Here is a 19,865-nt window from a genome sequence, read left to right on the forward strand (position 1 = left end):
TTTTTCTTGTGCTTGCGTCTGTAATTGCTGGAACCCCCTACACTGTCATCTTCGCGTACTTCGCGCAGGGGGGTCGCTGCTTGGAATAGCTAAACGAAGAGCTAAACCAAATGGCCCAGCAAACCACATTACTAAGTAAGCGGAGTTTCATATAATCGATGTTTGAAAAACTTGCTCGCAGAAACTAACAGTAGTGTAGATATACATAATACTCCGTGCTGGGCAGCATCCGCCCAAGCGAAGACCAAATGGTTGCGAGTACCGTATAGCTTGTTTTGTGACAAGGCAAATGTGAATTTGCTGGTCCAGTTCCATCACATGTTTATTTACTATTCAATACATATGTGTTATTCTTTTCGTCGCGGCGCTCAGCCATTGCTCCAGAACAGTGATAACGCCCCCTATTGGTCCCGAATAGTGATTACGCTAATGTTTGCGTCATCGTTGGAATTAAGGAATTTGTAGTATCAATTTACCGGTATTGAATGCCGAGAGGCGTCGCGTGGTGGCGTAGCGGGCACAATTAAAGCTATGTTGAAAAGTTCTAGGTATGTGGTCGAATATTATTGATTATCGCGTGTGCTGTACTTTTCCTTTTTTTTCTTTCTTTCCCTAAGTTTCTCCATTTTATCGTATTGCCTTCGACTCTCTAATCGCTTTTTTTTTCGTCCCCCATGTGAAGACAAGAGGGATTCTATTTCTTGCCCTTCATTTCCTTCCGCCTCTGTTCTGAGTAGAAGGCTCGGAACCACATCCCACGGAGACCGCAATGCGCGCGTAAGCTTTCGGCGGGAGAGCAGTGCGGTGACTGCTGCTGAGAACGAAGCTACTCGATGCGACGAGGAGGGCAAAATGTTCCCCTTCACGTTCAATTACGTCCCAACAGTGCATGCACGATGCGCACCCAACCAGTCTCTCATCTTTCCACTCTGTTCAAACAGCTGTCGAGGAACAAAGGGGAAAAGATGGCAAGAAACGGACAACACATGTCAGAATTGAAACGTCTGCAGCATTGCGAGACGGCGCCCGGCCCCTGTTCCGACCCCCGGCGCCTCTTTTGAGACCCCCCCTCCCGCCGTCTCCCAGTTGGACGCTCGGGGTTCTGTCGCATACAGCTCAAGTATACCGCGTTGAGGCCGAGGCTGCCGACGCCGGAGCAGAGAGCGATCAGCCTGCTGCTGCCGCCGCAAGAAACCCCCCTATGACAGAAAACGCAGACACGAAAAAAACTGGGCGAAGCAAGAATAAAATTGAGCAGCATAAGGTTTAGTCTCTTTCAATTTGGCCTCTTCCTATTTACGAAAGTGCGCAGCTTGCATTCCGATGAAGCGCGGGCAAATCCCTTGAGCCTGCGACTGATGCCAGGCATTATACCCGCTGTTCGCTCTGTCCTTGTCTTCCCGTCCTCTCCTGAGCAGCGTCACTTTATTTCCAGCATACTCGTGTGGTTTCCGCTTGGTTTGGCCGCATATGCGATGACGTCGAGAGTCGCATCTCTCAAGAATGTCAGGACCGATATGCGCTACTCCTCTTCGGGTTCATCTTGATGCTTTGCATAGCGAAGACGTGAAACTGAGATGTGAAACTGAAAACCTTGTCGCAGTGGCCAAAAATGATGTCTATATAGAACGGCGCCGCAATATTCTTGGCACTTGCTCCTTAATGGATTTCCCCCCCCAAGATATAGCTAAAAAGCAAAAGTTTTTGAAAGAAAGGAAGGACGACGGAAGGTTTTCATCCATGCTCTGCTGGTTGCATGGCAGGTCCTTGGCCTCATCATTTTCATAGACCTGGTGAATTTTTAGCCGAGGAGCGCACTGGCTTCCGTCTATACACTTTTGTCCCGGTAAAAATCGAGGCCCAAGTTTTCTTTTTTTATTTAAACAGAAGTAATCTTATCAAAGTTGTCATTTTTCATAATTCAATTCGATTAATAAATGTTGCACTCCAACACAGTCTTCCTCCGCATTTCATAAAACTTCAATAACTTCCCTAGACTCCAATGACTTCTCTGTGAATGCAGCATACCGCGCGGTTTTCTTTCATTTTTTGTGGTTTCCTTTCTGTTATTTGTCTTCCTTTTATTTTTCCTCGGAAATGTGTCCAAAGGATTGTTTCCTCAGAATCTTCATTTCGGTTTGCACTTATATGTTCTGTGAATATACCTTGGGCGGTCTACTTTGGTGGTAATTCCCAGTAATTCCACTTTGCGAGTACAATTCTCTGGTCAGTCCGACTGCATTTGAGCGCTTCTTGCGAAAGCGCCGAAGTAACGAAAGGGCAGACAATGCCGTGCGAGTATAGAATGGAATGAAGCTTGGCACAAACAGCGCCCATTTCCTGCGAGCGTGTCAGCGTTGGCCCCTCGCCAATTATCTGTTGCTGCCCCAAACTTCCATGCAGGTGGCCGCTGGAAAGAGGACACAGAACTGTGGAACAAACTAGCCATGTAGAGTCGGCCAACGAGTGCGCTGTGTAACATGGAATTGTGCAACCTTGCTTGTGGCTGCAGCATAAAAACAAGTACGGAACTGGATAATGTGTGGTTGTAAATGAATTACAACACACCTGGTATTTTTAAGCGCCGTGAGAACATGAACTATACCTGCAGACAAAAATAAATCATTTTTCCCCTAATGAAATCCCCCCCCCCCCCCCCCCAAATGCAACCAAAAAGGCACGACCATTCTGATTTTTTTTCTTTCTTTAGTTCGATTCTACATCTAAACAATATTTCGCCTCATTCTTCCTCTTTGTATATTTCACGTTGTTTTGGATGATGGGGGGCTTCAGCAAGTCGCAGTGCACTGGGAAGCCTCGGCAGAGGTTCCCAGTCTCGACGTTTAATATTATTGGAGGGCCGGGCACTAGGTGAGCAAGCACAGCCAGGAAGACCCGCTATCGCAGAGACATGAACAATGGCACAGGAAGTAAATTCACATTCTTTTCTATGCCGGATGCTCCAACATACAAAGTTAAGTGAAGCACAAAATTCCAACACAAAAGTCATTGCTTCCACAATATGCGAATCTAGATTGGTGTACAGCGCTGATTTAGCCGGTCGTACCGTTCTAAGACGCGTCCTTACTTAAGCAAAGGCTATAATGAATTTGGGGCAAATTAAATAAGTATGTGTTGCAACACCAATAACTTATGCGGGCAAGCTTCCTGCCTTTATTCATACGTAGTTGTTATTTTGCGAATTTGTCAAAAATCACGACTAATTAGAGAGTTTTAGAATTGGGAACATTTGGAACAAAGCCGCCTTGGGTTGGCTTTCTGCATTTTCACAATGCCTGCCGCCCGCCTCTTTGTTTGCGCCTGTTACCTATACATTCATCGAAACTGTGGTGTAGAGACTAGTTTTCATGTTACACTTCTGCTATAATAAATGGCTTCGTATAGGTGGGCGGAGCTACACTTTTTCTGCACTGATTAGAAAAAAAATTACAGTGACGTTTCACTTCGCGATTGCGGGTTACGCGCAACCATATGGGTGCTGTTCCGGAGTTTCTAAGCGAAGCCGTCTTGCCTGACACACCCGCATTGTCACAAGCCGCCTAGCACGTTCTTCGGGAGTCTCCTGGGCACGCCTAGCCCGTGCCTCTCGCCGGTCTTGTTCAGCTTGTGTCCGGTGCTTACTGACGATTTCGGGCTCGGTCGACTCTAGGGTTCCTCGATGCGTGCGCCCCCCTTCGCCGCCGTCGAGGGTGGAGTCATTCTGTGAAGGGGTGAATGCCGCCTTTCGACCGGCGGCCGCCATTGCGCTCCCCACGCGTGGTCGCGGCTGGTTGAGTGAGACACGTGTGCGGCGTATTCTAGGGCAAAATTCCCGGGTGTTGCGTGCCACAGTGCACAAACCATTCGCGAAATGGCTGGAAGATGTTCCGAAAGATCCGAAGAGGCGACTCCTGTGGCTGGTAAAGATCAGGCGCGACAAGTGGCAACCCATGGACCGTTCCTGTTTGTGCAGCGTATACGTTATTGCCTTTCTGTGTTTGGGGAGTTAAAGCTGTGTGACACTGGCACTTGTGATCGCGATCGAGCCTTATCCGGATCGAATTTCTCGATCGTGATCAGTTCCCTTGCGCAAGCTGCAGAAGGAACCCGATCATTGTTGAGAAATCAGATCCCGATATGGCTTAATCGTAATCACCAGTGCACCGCGTGTAATAGTACATTTGCACGCTATTTCCCGTAGCGTTTGTCCATCTTGTATAGTCTTGATATCTGGCATGTAAACGTGCGTGTTTAACTCGTTCGTTTCTGGATAGCACAAAATGCGCTGTTCTTAAACGCTTGTTGTGCATGAGCTGCAAGTGCGTAAAGTTCTGCGCCTACGTTATGCGCTTTTAAATGCGAAGCATTTCTTAGCGCACTTCGGCAACTTTGAGCATATCTATCTATCTATCTATCTATCTATCTATCTATCTATCTATCTATCTATCTATCTATCTATCTATCTATCTATCCATCCATCCAGCCAGCCGCCTACGACTTTGTGCTCTCCTGGCCGTTTCGTTAATGGGATGTATACGAAAATTGGTATGCCACAACATGACTGCATGACGAACATAAGTGACAGGTCGTAACATGAAAATCATGACATGCATGTCATGAGCGGCATGATTTACGTGTCACGGTCATGGTGCTTCCCTGGCCGTTTCGTTAATGGGATGAATACTAAAATTGGTATGCCACAACATGACTGCATGACGAACATAAATGACAGGTCATAACATAAAATCAAAGCATGAATATCATGAGCGGCATGATTTACGTGCCACGGTCTTGGTACTCTTGCGGACGTTTCGCTAACTTGATATATACCAAAATTGGTATGGCGAGACAACAATGTCTGACGACCATGGGTGACACGTTCTAAGAACATGAAAATCGTGACATGCATGTCGCGCCAGCTCGAAGTCGCGAGAATCAGTGGGAGTGGAAGCAAGACATACACTGCAGTTAATTTGCAGTGAGTTGTAGCGCTTGTTCTTGAAAAAATTCTCAACCAAATAAACAATCTACGACATGAGAAATCGCTATGTATTGAATGCATTTTGTTTCCTCTACGTTGATAAGCCGTGTGGCGGCTTTATTTTAAAGATATCGATGACCGGCCGCTTTATAACAATCACCGGTTTACGCTATATTGCTGCGGAAAACATGCTCAACAAGGTTTCATAGTCAATGTCTACAGGAGAGCCATGATTTAGTGCCACAAAAGCCATATGTAGAGCACCAAATCATCTGACATGTATTCAACAATTTTTAGCCATCTGCACATTTACAGGACGGTAAACGAAATAAAAAAATTTCAGAATACCCTGCGTTGCAATATGCAGTCCGTAGATGGGGTAGCTGATGACTGATTCGAAAACACGAATGTTTTTTCCAATTTTGTTGAAGGTACAAAACACAGACACAACGAAATGCGATGGGGGACTCGTGTGTGTGTGTGTGTGTGTGTGTGTGTGTGTGTGTGTGTGTGTGTGTGTGTGTGTGTGTGTGCGTGTGCGTGTGCGTGTGTGTGTGTGTGTGTGTGTGTGTGTGTGTGTGTGTGTGTGTGTGTGTGTGTGTGTGTGTGTGTGTGTGTGTGTGTGTGTGTGTGTGTGTGTGTGTGTGTGTGTGTGTGTGTGTGTGTGTGTGTTTCGCACGTCTAAGCAATATATAGCCCAACTTCTTAAGGTGTTTACGCAGCTGGCTTGGATGGTAGCCTTCCGCTGCCAGCGAGACCGGCTGCACATTCCGCTCTAAAAATAAAGATTACAGAACGTAAATCGGAGACCTTCACGCTGCCGATGCGAAAACTTTGTGTTCTCGTCATATCGTTAAAGTACCACACGTTTTACATAACGAACTCTACGTGCAGCTGCGCAAAGTACCGCTTGCTGCCTATCCTGGCTATAGGCTGCCTGCGGAGAGGGCATCGTAATGGCGGACGCCGTAGCAGACGACGCGGTTGTCTCCACCCTCCACGGCGGCGGAGGGGGGCGCACGCATCGAGGAACCCTAGTCGACTCGAGCTCGGCCTGCCGCCGCTTGCGTTGCTGTTCCGTCCTTCTCACCCGGCGCTCGACCTCTCGATCGCCAGACGAACCCGGTACATCCATAGCGCACACAGAGCCCGTAACAACTGCCAAAGGAGGTGAATCCAGCGCGCCTCAGCCTAAATTTCCTCCTCCACGGCGCTCCACGTCCGTGGTAATAGAACACGTCTGGAAACGTCTCGAAGACGTCTCCGTGGCATTGTGCCACTTCATGTTGACAAGAAGAAAGCTAAGAAAAGCACATATTATCACGGTATTTTAACATTTTACATGTGCGCACCTAACACAACGGCGCTGTGTTAGGTGCGCGTGACTAAGTTGTCCTGTGAGCGGACGACCTTTCCGTCGAGTTTCCATATTTTTTGGACAAGCGAAGCAGCCCCCCTCATTTTTGACTTCGATGCCGTTTTCGCGAAGCTGTCTTTTTTACCGGCTTTACGGTGTACTAAAATGAGGCAGCGGGTCGTCCTCTAGGAAAACAATGGGAGAACCGCGGTCGCTTTTGCGATGACGCCACCAGACGAGCACTGCGATCGACCGGTGTGGCTATCGCACGAATTTTAAATGTTGTGAGAAGCTTTCTGTATTTATAAACTAAAACGCTGTCAAAACACCATTGAAATTAATATAACTCGCAAAAAATAAATAATACAAACCCTTAGTTGTATAAAGAAACACACGAGGATGAGACAGCCCGGAAGGAGCACCTGTAATGTGTCAGGTGGGTTGCACGGGATTCCCTTCACCCTGTATCAGCCAGAAAAGCGGTCGTCAGGTCTCATAAAATAATAATAAAAATATAATGCTCTATGACGAATGCTGCCACCATCGGTTGGACATTTCGCTCCGCAAAGGGCACCGGTAGCAAGAATACAGCCAATGTGCCCGGTCTGAAGAAGTTCGGAGTTGTTCGATTCAGAATAGTGTTTGTCTGCTGGAAACCATTTGCGCTTGTTCGATTCGTTGTGCGGGAACCACACACATAAACAAACACACACGCACGCACGCACACACACGTGCGTGCGACAATTTTATTCGTTGATCCTGGAGGCCCTGTGTGGCATCCTTATGGTTCCGCTTCCCAGCAATGAATCCAGGCATCTAGGCTGCAGAGCTAGATGACGCTGCAGTAGACCAGTGTGCTCCAGCACCCCAGGCCGCCATTGCAAAAAGAGCCACGTTTTCGCCGCCAGACGACACACTGCCCTATTCCAGTATAACCTAGTACACCATACCGGCTGGGTCAGAATTGGAACGAGACTTGCCGCTGTCTACTTAGCTGTCTGTTTAACTTTTCGGTGACCTGCGCGAATACGGAACAAGAAAGGAAACAAACACTGCGCTCGTATTTGTTTCCTTCGTTGTCCCGTCTTCGCGCAGATCACCCAAAAGTTAATATGCACCAACAAGCCCAGCTAAAAATCCATCGGCCCTTCCACTCCGTGAAGATGCATGGTTAACCAGCGAAGCTGAAACGTGCAGCCCCGGTGTTTATCACTTGGTTAATCCCGAGGGTTCATTAAAGTATTTCTCAATTATGGGGTTACACACACGTTCGGATGCGACGGAGAGAACGACGTCACTGACGGTAAGCCCGCAGTCCGCCGTTGTCGCTTGCGTTCGATGTCTCGATCGAGTTTGCTTGGCGGCGTGGTTAGCAGCATTCGCCCGCCATTGCCGTTTGCGATTCTTCGAAATTGAAGTGCTTCAAAATTAAATCTGTCCGTTACGTAAGACGAACGCGGGAACATTGGCACGAGCGCGTGCCGAGCATGAGCACGAGCGCAACCCGAAGTGCGCCAACGAGCCAGCTGCGGAAGAAGACGACGACGCTCGAGCCAATGCTGATGATGATAGTTTTCTGTACAGAGGCGATTTCACCTAGCCATATATGATTTCGCCTAGACATATAAATCTTCGCTTTAAAATCCTCCTTCTGTCCGTCTACGACATGTGTACAGCCAAAATGAAAGGCAGGAAGCATGGAGTAAACTAGGAGAGTTACCGGCCACGCAGCCCCGCCTTTGCAAGCGAACGCTCCGTGAAGACAATCTCATCGCTTTTTTTTCGCAGTATCGGCCCAACACATGACCTCTAAGACACAGAGTATAGGCATCGCCGCTCGATAATAAAAATTGGCTGTGGTATAGCTCTGATTAAACCTAGTCGAGTAGCGATAGCTACTCACCCCCGATTGCGCTTAGGCTTCGCTTGTAGTTAGACACCATCCATACTGCGGCCTCAACTATGGCTGCGGCGACGCTAGCTCTCCCCTTCTATACTCCCGGCTATCACAGCTGCGGAGCGCGGGGTGTGATGTCATACAGAGGGCGCACCGAGCTCCAAACGGCAGGAGCGGTGGCCGCGCGGCGACAGCGACCAGGCGAGTTGTCGGAGAATCGAGGCCTGTGGTGCGACGTCACACAGAGGGCGCGGCGAGCGCGCCAGCTGTGGCGGTTGCCAGGCAACGGCGGAGGCGCGCTTGTAGGAGCGGTGGCCGCGCGGCGACCGGCGACGAGGCCCGTGGTGTGACGTCACACAGAAGGCGCGGCGAGCGCCCAATGGCTAAAGTCCCTCGGCAGGAGCGGTGGCCGCGCGGCGACCGTGACGAGCCGAGTTGCTGGAGAATCGAGGGCCGTGGTGTGACGTCACAGTGTGGCCACGGCTCAAAGTGCGGCGACGGCAAAGAGGGGAAAACCTGGCATAATGTAGCTATCGCTACATAAAAACGTGCTGCTTGCTAGGTCACGCGGGCCGCAATGGCAGCGAATGTCACCGCCGTAGTTGCATTCTGGGCCGCTTGGCTGAGCCGAACGGCGCTAGCTGACGGGGATGGGACGCGTTGGCTTCCACGGGTGACGGCGTTCCAAGCGCGTTCCTGACGCATTTTCTATGCCGATCCCGGACAGCAGCCCCCGACTGGTGGCGCCACGGCGGTAGACACCGTTTGCAATGCACGTGGCAGGCCGCACCCTTTTTTTTTTATTTAGTGGCCGTGGTATAGGTGGTATCTAGGGTTCCTCAATGTCCTCCGCGCGCGCCGCTGGAGGTGTGCATTGAGGCACCCTAGTGGTGTCCAAAACCACGCCCCAAAGGGTAGTGCCCTCTGTATCTTAAATGTGGATCTTAAAGGCTATGCTTTTGCTGGTGGAATGCAGCGGAAACGATTTCGGGAGCCGGAAACACGTCATAGACGTCAGGTTTTGAGCACCTCCGATTGGCCAAAAACGTTTGGTTCCCGGTAGTTTTTAATAGGTGCGCACTTGTTTGGCTGCGCTAGCTGCGCTACTGACGCTCTGCCTGCAAAGCGGGAGCACTAAAACCTGCCGCGCGCTCTGACGTGACGATCACATGTTGAGTCGATACGTTTTGGCTTCAATCGTGTTGCCACTATGCTCTCTTCTAATGTTTCCCTCCTCCATTCAGGAAGAGTCTACCCACCACGTGATCAGGTTACGGTAGGCTTTAGTGTTTTCTACCGCCGTCTTACGTACGCTACCAAAAACAACTGGTGCGAGAGCAACACGCGGCTGCTGCACTCGAACGTTGCAACGAAGACGGTAAATCTATATGACGCAATAAACGACCGAAGTTGGCAATAACATATCGAAAGAAACTGTGCACAGAGTGGTTGGCAAAGCACCCGATTAAAACCTACCGGGAACCAAGCAGAATGAGCCGAGTCGGCCTTGGCCGAGTGTAGGGTCACGTGTTGGGCTGACTTTTTCGGGGAGGAAAAGCAAAGGAGATGGCTTCACGAAGAAGTGGCTAGCGAAGACTGGCTGTGTGACGTAATCCAACCTTCTAGTTTGTTTCCTCCTATGCGCGCCTACAATTAAGCGAAGCCTACAGTTAGGTTTGCATTTACCGTCATCAGCCAAGGCAATCCAGATTAGGGTACGTTAATGGAGACCTTCCCGCTCTAGTCCTATGATCTCTCGCGTCGACTACTAATCTAAAAAATATCGGTGATTTATCGTTCAATCTTTGTAATTTGCGTGAGGTGAGCGAAAGCAACAGCCGGCATGATCATTGGTTTCTTACGAAGATAACAAGTTACTCAGAAATCCGATCAGATTTGGTGCTAGGTGAGAGCCGTTGCTTCGATGATTGCAGCCATATTTGTTTACGCTAAGCTTTTACGGGGACCCAAAGAGGTCTTGAGGCGCCACTGGTTATTGAATCGACGCAAACAAAAACCTACTTCCTGGAGTCCTCTAGGCCCATGGCTCAGAAGACTGAAATGTCGTAGCCCGGATAGCTCAGTCGGTAGAGCGTTAGGCTTTTAACCTAACGGTCCAGGGTTCGAGTCCCTGTTCGGGCGCGTGTTTTTTTTCTTTATATTTATTATTTTATTAGCTAATTCAGTTATTAAGTTATTCTTGTCCTATCTATTCAATCACGCATACAGTAAAATAAAAGAATATACAGATTCCACGCACTGTGGGAATCGATGTAAGCGAGGCTTTGTTGGTCGTTTGCTTTGATTGACGATAATAAGCGGTGATGTCGGCGGCAGATGTGTAATTTGTTCAGCGCTTAGTGCAATACGAGAGTGGTGAGTTGATCTTAAACGTTGCCTTGTGTTCACCACTGCATTTCTGTGCGTAGTCCACAGAAAGACAGAGGAAGACGTATTTGCTTGAGGCGTTGTTGTGCGTCGTTGTTCATAATCTCTGACGGGGTTGAGCATTATCATTGCCTCACATGGCACATCGCATCGTGACAGAAGTGCACAGAGGAACATTTCTTCAACAACGGCTAGTCAGCAAGGAGCTGCCCTTGCGGGTTGGGCTGCTGGCGAGGAGTGTTCGGACGTTTGACATACGCATGCGGCAGTGCAGCCTGCTTCACCACCACGGCTGCAGGCAGAGACGCCAGCTCCAAGCGCGCTCTTCAGGCTATGGACGATTGTAATGTTTACACTGTCACAGTCCAGCCCCTGCATTTTTGTCGCATAGGAACGCACTAACAACACGTGCCATACGCACAGACAGTGAAATGCCGCCGCAGCGGCGCCGGCCGGGATGCGCGGAGGTGAGGGCCATCTGGGGGTGTTGCAAGAAACCCATCGGCGCGTGCGAGCAAGGCCATAGCAGCGCCCGGAAATTCGGGAGGCAAAGAAAGCTTCGCTTGAAAAAAACAGTAAAGCAAATGAACTGGAGAACGCAGGGGGAGGCCTTCGTCCTGCAGTGAACATAAACATAGGATGGTGATGATGATGACGATGATGATGATGAAAGCAAAAGAAAATTGCTTGATAGGAGGATACAACCTCGGAGAGCGCACTGTGAAGCTTCTGGCCTATTAGGACGACCTGACCCAAGTGTGTGGTACAGCAGATGAACTGTGTAGGGTGGTGGAGCACTTGGCAAAGCTTTCTGACGTTTCGAGTGCTATGATGAACTTTGGCAAGTGCTTAGGCGCAGGGTTAGGATCGTGGAATTTAAAAACATCGCTTTCTTTCTTTCTTTTTTTTTTTGCATTGAATGAACAGACAGAGTGAGAAGTTACCTGGGAGTCCGCCTTACCCGAGTTCGCCTTGGCCGAATGCAGGGTCACTTGTTGGGCTGGCGTTTTCAGGGAGTAAAAGCGAAGGAGATGGCTTCATGAATAAGTGGCTAGCGAAGACTGGCTTTGTGAAGTAGTGCTCCGTTATGGTTTATTTCCTGCAACGCGCGCCGACAAGGAAAGCCTTCAGCTTACAGTTTGATTTTTATTTACCGTCATCAGCCAAGGCAATCCAGATTAGGGTACGTCAGTGGAGACCTACCCGCTTTAGTCCTATTATCTCTCGAGTCGACTAGTAATCTAAAAAAAATAGGGGCAGGTTCACACTTGAGGTGAGAAGACTGAGCAAACAGCAAGCTGGCGGCCCCACCTAGCTTTATCTCGCTTCGGCCAAGTTTTTGCGAGGTTATACTTCGAGACTCGGCCACGTTTTGTGCAAGATCCCCCCGGGATCATTGACAGCCCAAGGAGCAACGAACACTCGGTGATTAAAGTATCTGGACGCTTCTGGACGCTCAAACGATTTTGCTCGGTTTCGCGGGCTCGTAACCCCAGATATTCTGCGAAGCACCAACGTTTCGCCGCCGCTACGGCGGCGCGATACTCAGGATCGGACCGAAGACGTCGAACTCACTCTCGAGTAGCGGCGCAGCGGCTTTCGCCCCGCGTTTCCTCTTCTTCGGGAGGGACGCTCTTCTTCGGCCGCCGCCAAATCTTCGCGGTGATGTGCTCGGCGCGGAGATGGCGGGGCTTTGGTGTCGCCGCGGCGGCGACACGGAGCTATAAATCACGTGGGTCGGCGCAGTGACGTCACGGCTTAGCTCCGTGTCTGCGCCGTCGCGGTACAGTGTACTAGAATGTTTTACAGTGGGTCGAGCGGAGGCGCATCCCTATTGCGCGCCGCGTACCCACTTTGCAAGAAAGTAGCGGCGGCGCTGTCGTCGCCCACACTTGAAGCTAGTTTGCGCCGCTTCTGCGTCTGCACGTTGTTTTTCGATGTCGTCGTCGCGGTATGTCGCTTCTTTCGCGCCTTTTTCTGCGTCAGTCTTTATGATGCCGCCCAAGAGGCGGTTAAAGCATTGTTACGCGCAAGGCTGCGCAACTGGCTATGCAAGAACAGCCCAGGAGCGCAAGTTATCGCTTTTTTAGGCTCCGAATGATGAACACCAAAGGCTTCCTCATATTGGCAAAGCCTTTAGCGCAATTAAAAAAAGACAGAGACGTGACAGAGACACAGGATAGCGCTTTCCTGTGTCTCTGTCACGTCCCTGTCTTTTTTTTTTAAATTGCGCTAAAGGCTTTGCCAGTATCAGGAAACCGTACCAACTAGCCCAAGAATAAGCTTTGTTGAAGCAAGGGCTTGTTTGGCAGCGAAATCTCCACAGGCTTGACAAGCCGCTGAACCCTGATTGAGCTGTTTGTGAACTGCACTTCAAGACGTATTTTATCTTGAGGCATTATGTCCACATGATCAATGAAGCTGAAGTTACAATTCCGAGGGGGACCCCAACGCTTCCTTCCTCCTAACGCTTGCTCCACTTTTATATCAAAGTATAAACAAGTCTCACCCACCGTGGTTCCTCAGTGGTTACAGTGTTGGGCTGTGAGCACGAGGTCGCGGGATCGAATCCCGGCCACGGCGGCCGTATTTTGATGGTGGAGAAATGAAGAAAACACCCGTGTACTTGGATTTAGGTGCACGTTACAGAACCCCAGGTGGTCCAAATTAATCCGGAGTCCCCCACTATACGGCGTGTCTCATAATCAGATGGTCGTTTTGGCACTTTTAACCCCATATACTATTATTATTAAACAAGTCTAGTGATTCAGCGCGGAGAAAGTCGCACCAACACGTGAAGCTTAGTAGCTTATGAGAGTAATTATACCAAACCGTTGGACAGTGGTCTACTAAAAACCGAGCATATTGTGTAAATAAAAGTGCATTGGTGTGCTATATCACAACTTTGTTGTTTCTTAATTGTTCATAACTCTACCAGCAAATACACGCGAAGTGCCTCGAGCGGCCAGTCGCTCGGCAATTTCGCGTGTGTTCGCGGGCTTCTGTCACGCTCGAAAAAACACTTTTATGTAGCACGTATTGAGCAACAGAAACCTGTCTCGAGAGTTTGTCATGTTGATCTTCAATTTTCCCGTTGACACTTTTGATCTCATTGTAATATTTGAGAAGTTGATTAATTAATACTAATTATGTAATTAGGTGGAATGCAAAAAAATAATCTGGGTATCTCCGGGTGACGGCAAACAACATTACATTGGTTCTGTCACGCTAAGTGGCAGCTGCATATTTTAAAATCTTGGTGCATGATAGTTCGGACGCTCTGCATATTGCACTCGGCTATCCAGCTCAGCCGCTCTCGAAAATCGCGGTAAGCGTTCGCAAATACTCATTTTACGCTTTGCACGTTCGTATAAAAACAGTGTTGATAATAAGCCAGGCAAACTGCAACGAATACCACTGCGAAATGTGAAGTATTGCGGCTATGTCCCTGTATACCAGACGATTCCACAACTACAACACGCGCAAGCGACACTATTTGAATTTTTCCATATGCATAACGAAGCTGCAAAGAATAAAAACCAGAAGCAAAAGCATTTATTTGTCCCTTGCTAGTTGTGCATTTCTTCGTGGCGGTAAACTTCACCCGCCGAAAACGCCGGACGAAGTGGTTATCCTAACAGCGCGACGGCCTGAAAGCTGACGCGCTTTCAAGTGCGGCCGACTACAGCGCCGCCGCATCTTTCTTCCCCTCGAGGCCCTCTCCAGCGGAGGCGGTCGCGCCACTAGAAGACATTCTAGTTCACTATAGCCGCGGCAACCACTCCGCACGGCGCGGCGACATCATGGCTCGGCAACGCCAAAGCGAAGCGATGCGGCGCGCGCGGTGCCGTCACGGCTGACGCAGCTGGGGTGAAGCGTTGCTAGGCGACACAAGGTGACGTCATCGCCAGGCGGAGGTTTTGCGGCGTACACTCGACGGACCATCCTCGCGCTAAAACAGCTTCGCTAGTTCACAGGGGTATGTGCCATTGCGCTTGGACCCTTTTTGCACTACCTCCAGGATCGGCCCACAGTTTTTGTTCGCAATACACGACCTAACCAAGAGCTTAAACTGCTCCGCTGTTAAAATATTGGTGCTTTATAGCTCAATCTTTGTAATTTGCGTGAGGTGAGCGAAAGCGACAGCCGGCATGGTCATTTGTTTCTTACGAACATAACAAGTTACTCAGAAATCCGATCAGATTTGGTGCTACGTGAGGGCCATCGCTTCCATGATTGCCGCCATATTTGTTTACGCTAAGCTTATTGGGGGACGCAAAACGGTCTTGGGGCGCCACTGGTTATTGGGTTGACGCAAACCAAAACCCACTTCCGTGATTTCTCAAGACCTATGGCGTAGAGAGCCCGCATATCGCGGCCCGGATAGCTCAGTCGGTAGAGCGTTAGGCTTTTAACCTAACGGTCCAGGGTTCGAGTCCCTGTTCGGGCGCATGTTTTTTTTTTCTGCTTAATATTTGTTATTTTATTAATTAATTTAGTTATTTAGTTATTCTAATCCTATCTATTCATTCCCGCAGATAGTAAACGAAAGAAAATCGCATGACATTAGGACAGAACCTCGGAGAACATGTTATGAAGTTTTTGGCCTATGCGGACGACCTAAACCAAAAATGGTCAAAATCGTTACAAAAGATGAATATGTCGGGTGGTGGAGTACTTGACAAAGTTTTCTGATGTTTGTAGTGCTATGGTGAACTATGACAAACATTTAGGCTAGCGGTAATGGAATTGGAATAGAAAACCTTTATTTAGGCCCTTCGGAATGTGCACTAGCACGTAGCGGGCCGCTCCCACGTCGGGACAGAAAGGCCTATAGGCTAGCGGTTAAGAATGTGGTAAATGAAAACCATCGCTTTCCTTATTTATTTATTTATTTATTTATTTATTTATTTATTTATTTATTTATTTATTTATTTATTTATTTATTTATTTTGCGCGGAATGGGCAGACAAATTGAGAAGTTACCTGGGACTGTGCTTAGACTCAGGAAATCTGAAAAGGGGCAAGACCACCACACGGCAAAATTTCCTCGCTGCAGAGTTTCATGAATGGCACGAAAGGAACATTCCGTTAACAGCATTTTTTTCCGTGTGTTCGGTACACAGCACAGGTGCTCCCGTATTCTCACACGCAAGTAAACCGGACACAGCGATTCTATGCAATATTCATCTTGGATTCGTGGTTTGAACGTATGAGACTGGAGCAGCCTTTATCTGAGCCTGGCAAAAGAAAGCATAGGCCTAGTGAATATTGAATTGAAATTGGATGTGATATGCGAAGATACTTATTTTTTCGCAAGCAGGGTGGGGATATCATGACGTATTCTTCCAGACAGCTTGAAGGGGGCTTTTCTCAGCGATTCGTTGGAGGACGCCCAGGGATCTTCGAAAGCTCGGGAACTATGGTTTTACAGAGAGCTAGAGCAGGCAGCGCGTTTCTTTCAGCAGAGCTGCTCCATTGAATGCCTACAGCAGGGGAAACGAAAAATATTGTACTGACACACAATGCATAGCCACTGTACCGTACTAAAATGGGAAGCCAACTGGTGTCTGATGTATTAAAGGGCCTATCACATTACCCAGTTAGGCTTGCAGTCAAATACATTTTTGGGAGGTTCAACGCGGAAGTACTGCCGGTGAAAACATGGCTTAAAAACAGATGTTTCTTCGGCCCATGATCTGAAACTTGGCCATTGTGCCCGGTCGTGGAATCCTTGCAATGTGTGTTCATGTTCTCTACGACTGCAGTTCACTTTTGGCATAAGATACGAACAGTATTTAATATAGCACTGTATCCAACCTGTAATGTTCTAAAGTACTTAACGGTGGTCCAGTAACCTAATAGTAGGTGCACAGTGATGGTGATGTTACTAGGGCTTCACGCAATTTGGTGCTCACGCACGGAATATGTCTAGGCCAGTGCAGGTGCAACACCAATGTGCGCACACTTCTGCCTTGTATTTGCCTGCACCAGCTCTAGGGTAGCAGCGATTAAAAGTAAGCTCGACAAAGAATGAAATACTCTGGAGAGGCTCAGGAGCGTAATGCAAAATGTAGCCACATGCAGGTTGAGCTGATGGAGCAGAAAAAATTGCTCTCAATGTCTTATGGCATGGTACATGTATATTTCGATCACCCAACACGAATGATAATGGTGTGTTCGGATTAACGAAGGGAGAAAGAAGCCTGGATCGCTAAATAGCTCGCGCGCCAGGCGTTTAACCTAACAGCCCAGAATTCCAGTCCCTGTTCGGGCGTGTGTTTTCTCTTTGTATTTATTTACTACTAATATTTATTTATTTATTTATTTATTTATTTATTTATTTATTTACTTACTTACTTACTTACTTACTTACTTACTTACTTACTTACTTACTTACTTACTTACTTACTTACTTACTGACTGACTGACTGACTGACTGACTGACTTACTTACTTACTTACTTACTTACTTACTTACTTACTTACTTACTTACTTACTTACTTATTAGCGTCGCGAGCACTGAGTGACGCTCTTTGTTTCTTGCGCAGCAACTTCTGGTTTGGAACGGACTTCCGGTTTGTCACAGAGGTGGGACACAATTAAAGGTTAATCATAGAAAAATAAAAGCAGGTAGAAATCGATGGTTCTACGTATGGCTGATCATAGATATGACATTAGAGCACTGGATTAGTACAGTAAAGAGCTAATTAAGCGTAATGAATAATTAGAAACAATTAAGGAAATCTATTTGCCGTACCTAAAAGCACACAATCCTACACTTCAGGTACCCACCGCATCAGTACAGGTCCCCGTGAAACTCCAAGACCAGAAGTGACGTCATCAGTGACGTCACATTTATACCATGGGATATCAGCTCATTACTAATTAAAATTTTTAAAAAATGTCGCAGTTTCGCCCGAAAGGCGAAGCATCATTTGCGATAGCAAATTAGTAGAGAGCTATTCGGAGCAGGGATAGTAGTTTTATCGGCTGCATAAACTTGGACACATTCACTTACTAACTGAATTAACAAGCATGGTGTCAGCGCGTACAAGCAAACATGAATAGATCACACTGAATGACCGCAGACAACGACTGCCAAAACGCTGGCAGCAAGCGCAGCCGCAGCCGCCGCAGAGGGCGAAGGTTCGCGCGGTCTATCGCTTCAACGGAAACTGAGCGGCGAATGCACAACGAATACAAAGGTCAGAGCCGTGTGGAGACGGTGCGGGCGACCGCCAGCGCCGGGCAAAGTGCAGAGGAGTTGTGCAGCGGAGAAGTTGTTGGCAGAGGAGAAACTGCCCCCCCCCCCCCTCCCTGCCGCGCTGCCTTCCCGCTTTCTTGCCTTCGCGTGGGAGATTGAGTGGACAGTTCCCCTTGCGCCCGGTTGCAAGATAAGCATTTGGTGAAGCAGCACAGCGTCGCCCCGCCTCCCTCCCTCCCTCCCATACCCCCATGGCCTTTCGCGCGACGGTCGCGTTTGCTTTCCGCCGTGCGTTCGCTCTCCGTGATAGCGCGCGTCTCCCGCGCTTTCACACGCGCATACGACGCGCGGCGACGATTTTATCGCCCTTGGACTTTATACGGAACCTCACGATGACGGCGACGGTGACGCCGACGGCAGAAATCCGGTTGAAGTGTCCATATAATTGCTATCGCAATAAAACACGATAAGTAGAGCTGCACACCACCTGACACAGAGTGAACGCCTGCCTAACAGAGCCGAGAGGGGACGTCACTCACTCCTCTCGCTCCTCTCCCGGCGCGCACCTGCTCCGTCGTTTGCTCGCGCACGCCACCTGGGCGCCGGCGCTCGTTACATGCTCTCACGTTAGCGGCGGAGGGGCGCGTAAGGTGAACTTCGTGCGCCGTCCGCTAGGGGGCTACGTGTCGCGCCCTCCTCGCCTTCATTCGCTCCTTCGCCCGCTCCTGTGTGTGGGGCGGTTTGTTCGCCAGTTCCGTTTGCTCGCTCCTCTGAGTTCTGTTTCCCGCCCGTTACGTTCGCCCTGGAAGTAGAAGACGAGGACGCCGGGTCTAGTGTAGTGTAGGGTAGTTTACATCGTTTACATCAAGAATTCACCAGCATTCTCTGTGCCGGTGTCATACTTCACTTTAACAACACAAAGTTAACACAAGGAAAACATAAATTTAACCCAAACAATACACCAGGGTACACCAACGCCGAGGTGCTAGTGCCACTAGCAGACACCTAAGTCAAGGATTAGGGTCGTTTCTCATTATTTATTTATTTATTTATTTATTTATTTATTTATTTATTTATTTATTTATTTATTTATTTATTTATTTATTTATTCTAATTCTATGTATTGATGCACGCAGAAAACATAAAAGATGTGTGTCCCGGATAGCTTACTCGATCCGTTGGCTTTTAATCTATCTGTCCTGGGTTCGATACCTTGTTCGAGTGCGTGTCCTATTTTTTTAATATTTTTTATTTACTGTTTATTCACTGGTAAGTAATATCACTACCATTTTTGGTGTAGGCACTAAGGGTAACCGGCCTTGAAACTTCGCGTGCCGACAACAGCGCCGTAACATAGAGCCTATAATGAGCAGAGGTAACAATTTTCAGTGGCACGAACTGCGATTTCGCGTCAGCAGGTTGACTGCTCATCTTGAGGCACATGTGTCCAGCTTCTGACCTAACTGGGCACTGGCGTGCTAAAACGTAGGAGCACACGCATTCCTGGCAACGCGCGCAGCCATGTACAGAGCTTGGCTGGCCGCATTGGGCTAAGGCAAACGTTGGTATAGGCCCGCTTTCAAGGTATTGGGGGCGAGCTCCACCACTGGAAAATCTGGCGTCGGTGTGACGTGTATGAGGTATCACGTGGACACAGCGACTGCGTCGTCTGCTTCGGAAGCTCCAAAGCAAGCTGAAAACGAAAATTTAGTCCCACCTGTGCTATGGTTCTGATGAAGTGGGGATGTTTTCCCACTTCGGGTGTCTGCTTGACAACACTATAATAGGTAGTGGCTGCCTTTGAAGGCGTCCGACATGGGAGGCTATTGCTCGCTACCGCAGTGCCGCATGCGTACACAACAGAGCCCGGTGTCAGCCTTCACACGTACTTGCAGGCCAAGAAGCTGCGTGTAGCTTGGATTGCGAAACTTAAAACCGGCAAGCAGCCATCGGCTACAACTCAGGTTTGTAGCAAGCACTTCCGCGAGGAAGATTTCTGCTACGGCTTTGTGACTGCAATGTTCAGTTAGTCGTA

The 19,865-nt window shown here is 48.7% G+C and overlaps 1 protein-coding gene and 2 non-coding genes across 3 annotated transcripts in view; all 3 read left to right on the forward strand.

Moving 5' to 3' along the window:
• LOC125946210 (uncharacterized) overlaps positions 1 to 19,865 on the forward strand; it is a 479,274-nt gene that overhangs the window by 384,034 nt on the left and 75,375 nt on the right. The gene's annotated exons all lie outside the window — the stretch shown is intronic.
• On the forward strand, positions 10,305 to 10,377 carry Trnak-uuu (transfer RNA lysine (anticodon UUU)). Its single transcript has one exon. It is a non-coding gene; the product is annotated as a tRNA-Lys (tRNA).
• Positions 15,001 to 15,073, forward strand: Trnak-uuu (transfer RNA lysine (anticodon UUU)). The gene has a single exon. It is a non-coding gene; the product is annotated as a tRNA-Lys (tRNA).

The sequence above is a fragment of the Dermacentor silvarum genome, chromosome 1 (genome assembly GCF_013339745.2).
Source record: "Dermacentor silvarum isolate Dsil-2018 chromosome 1, BIME_Dsil_1.4, whole genome shotgun sequence".
Lineage (NCBI taxonomy): Eukaryota > Metazoa > Arthropoda > Arachnida > Ixodida > Ixodidae > Dermacentor > Dermacentor silvarum.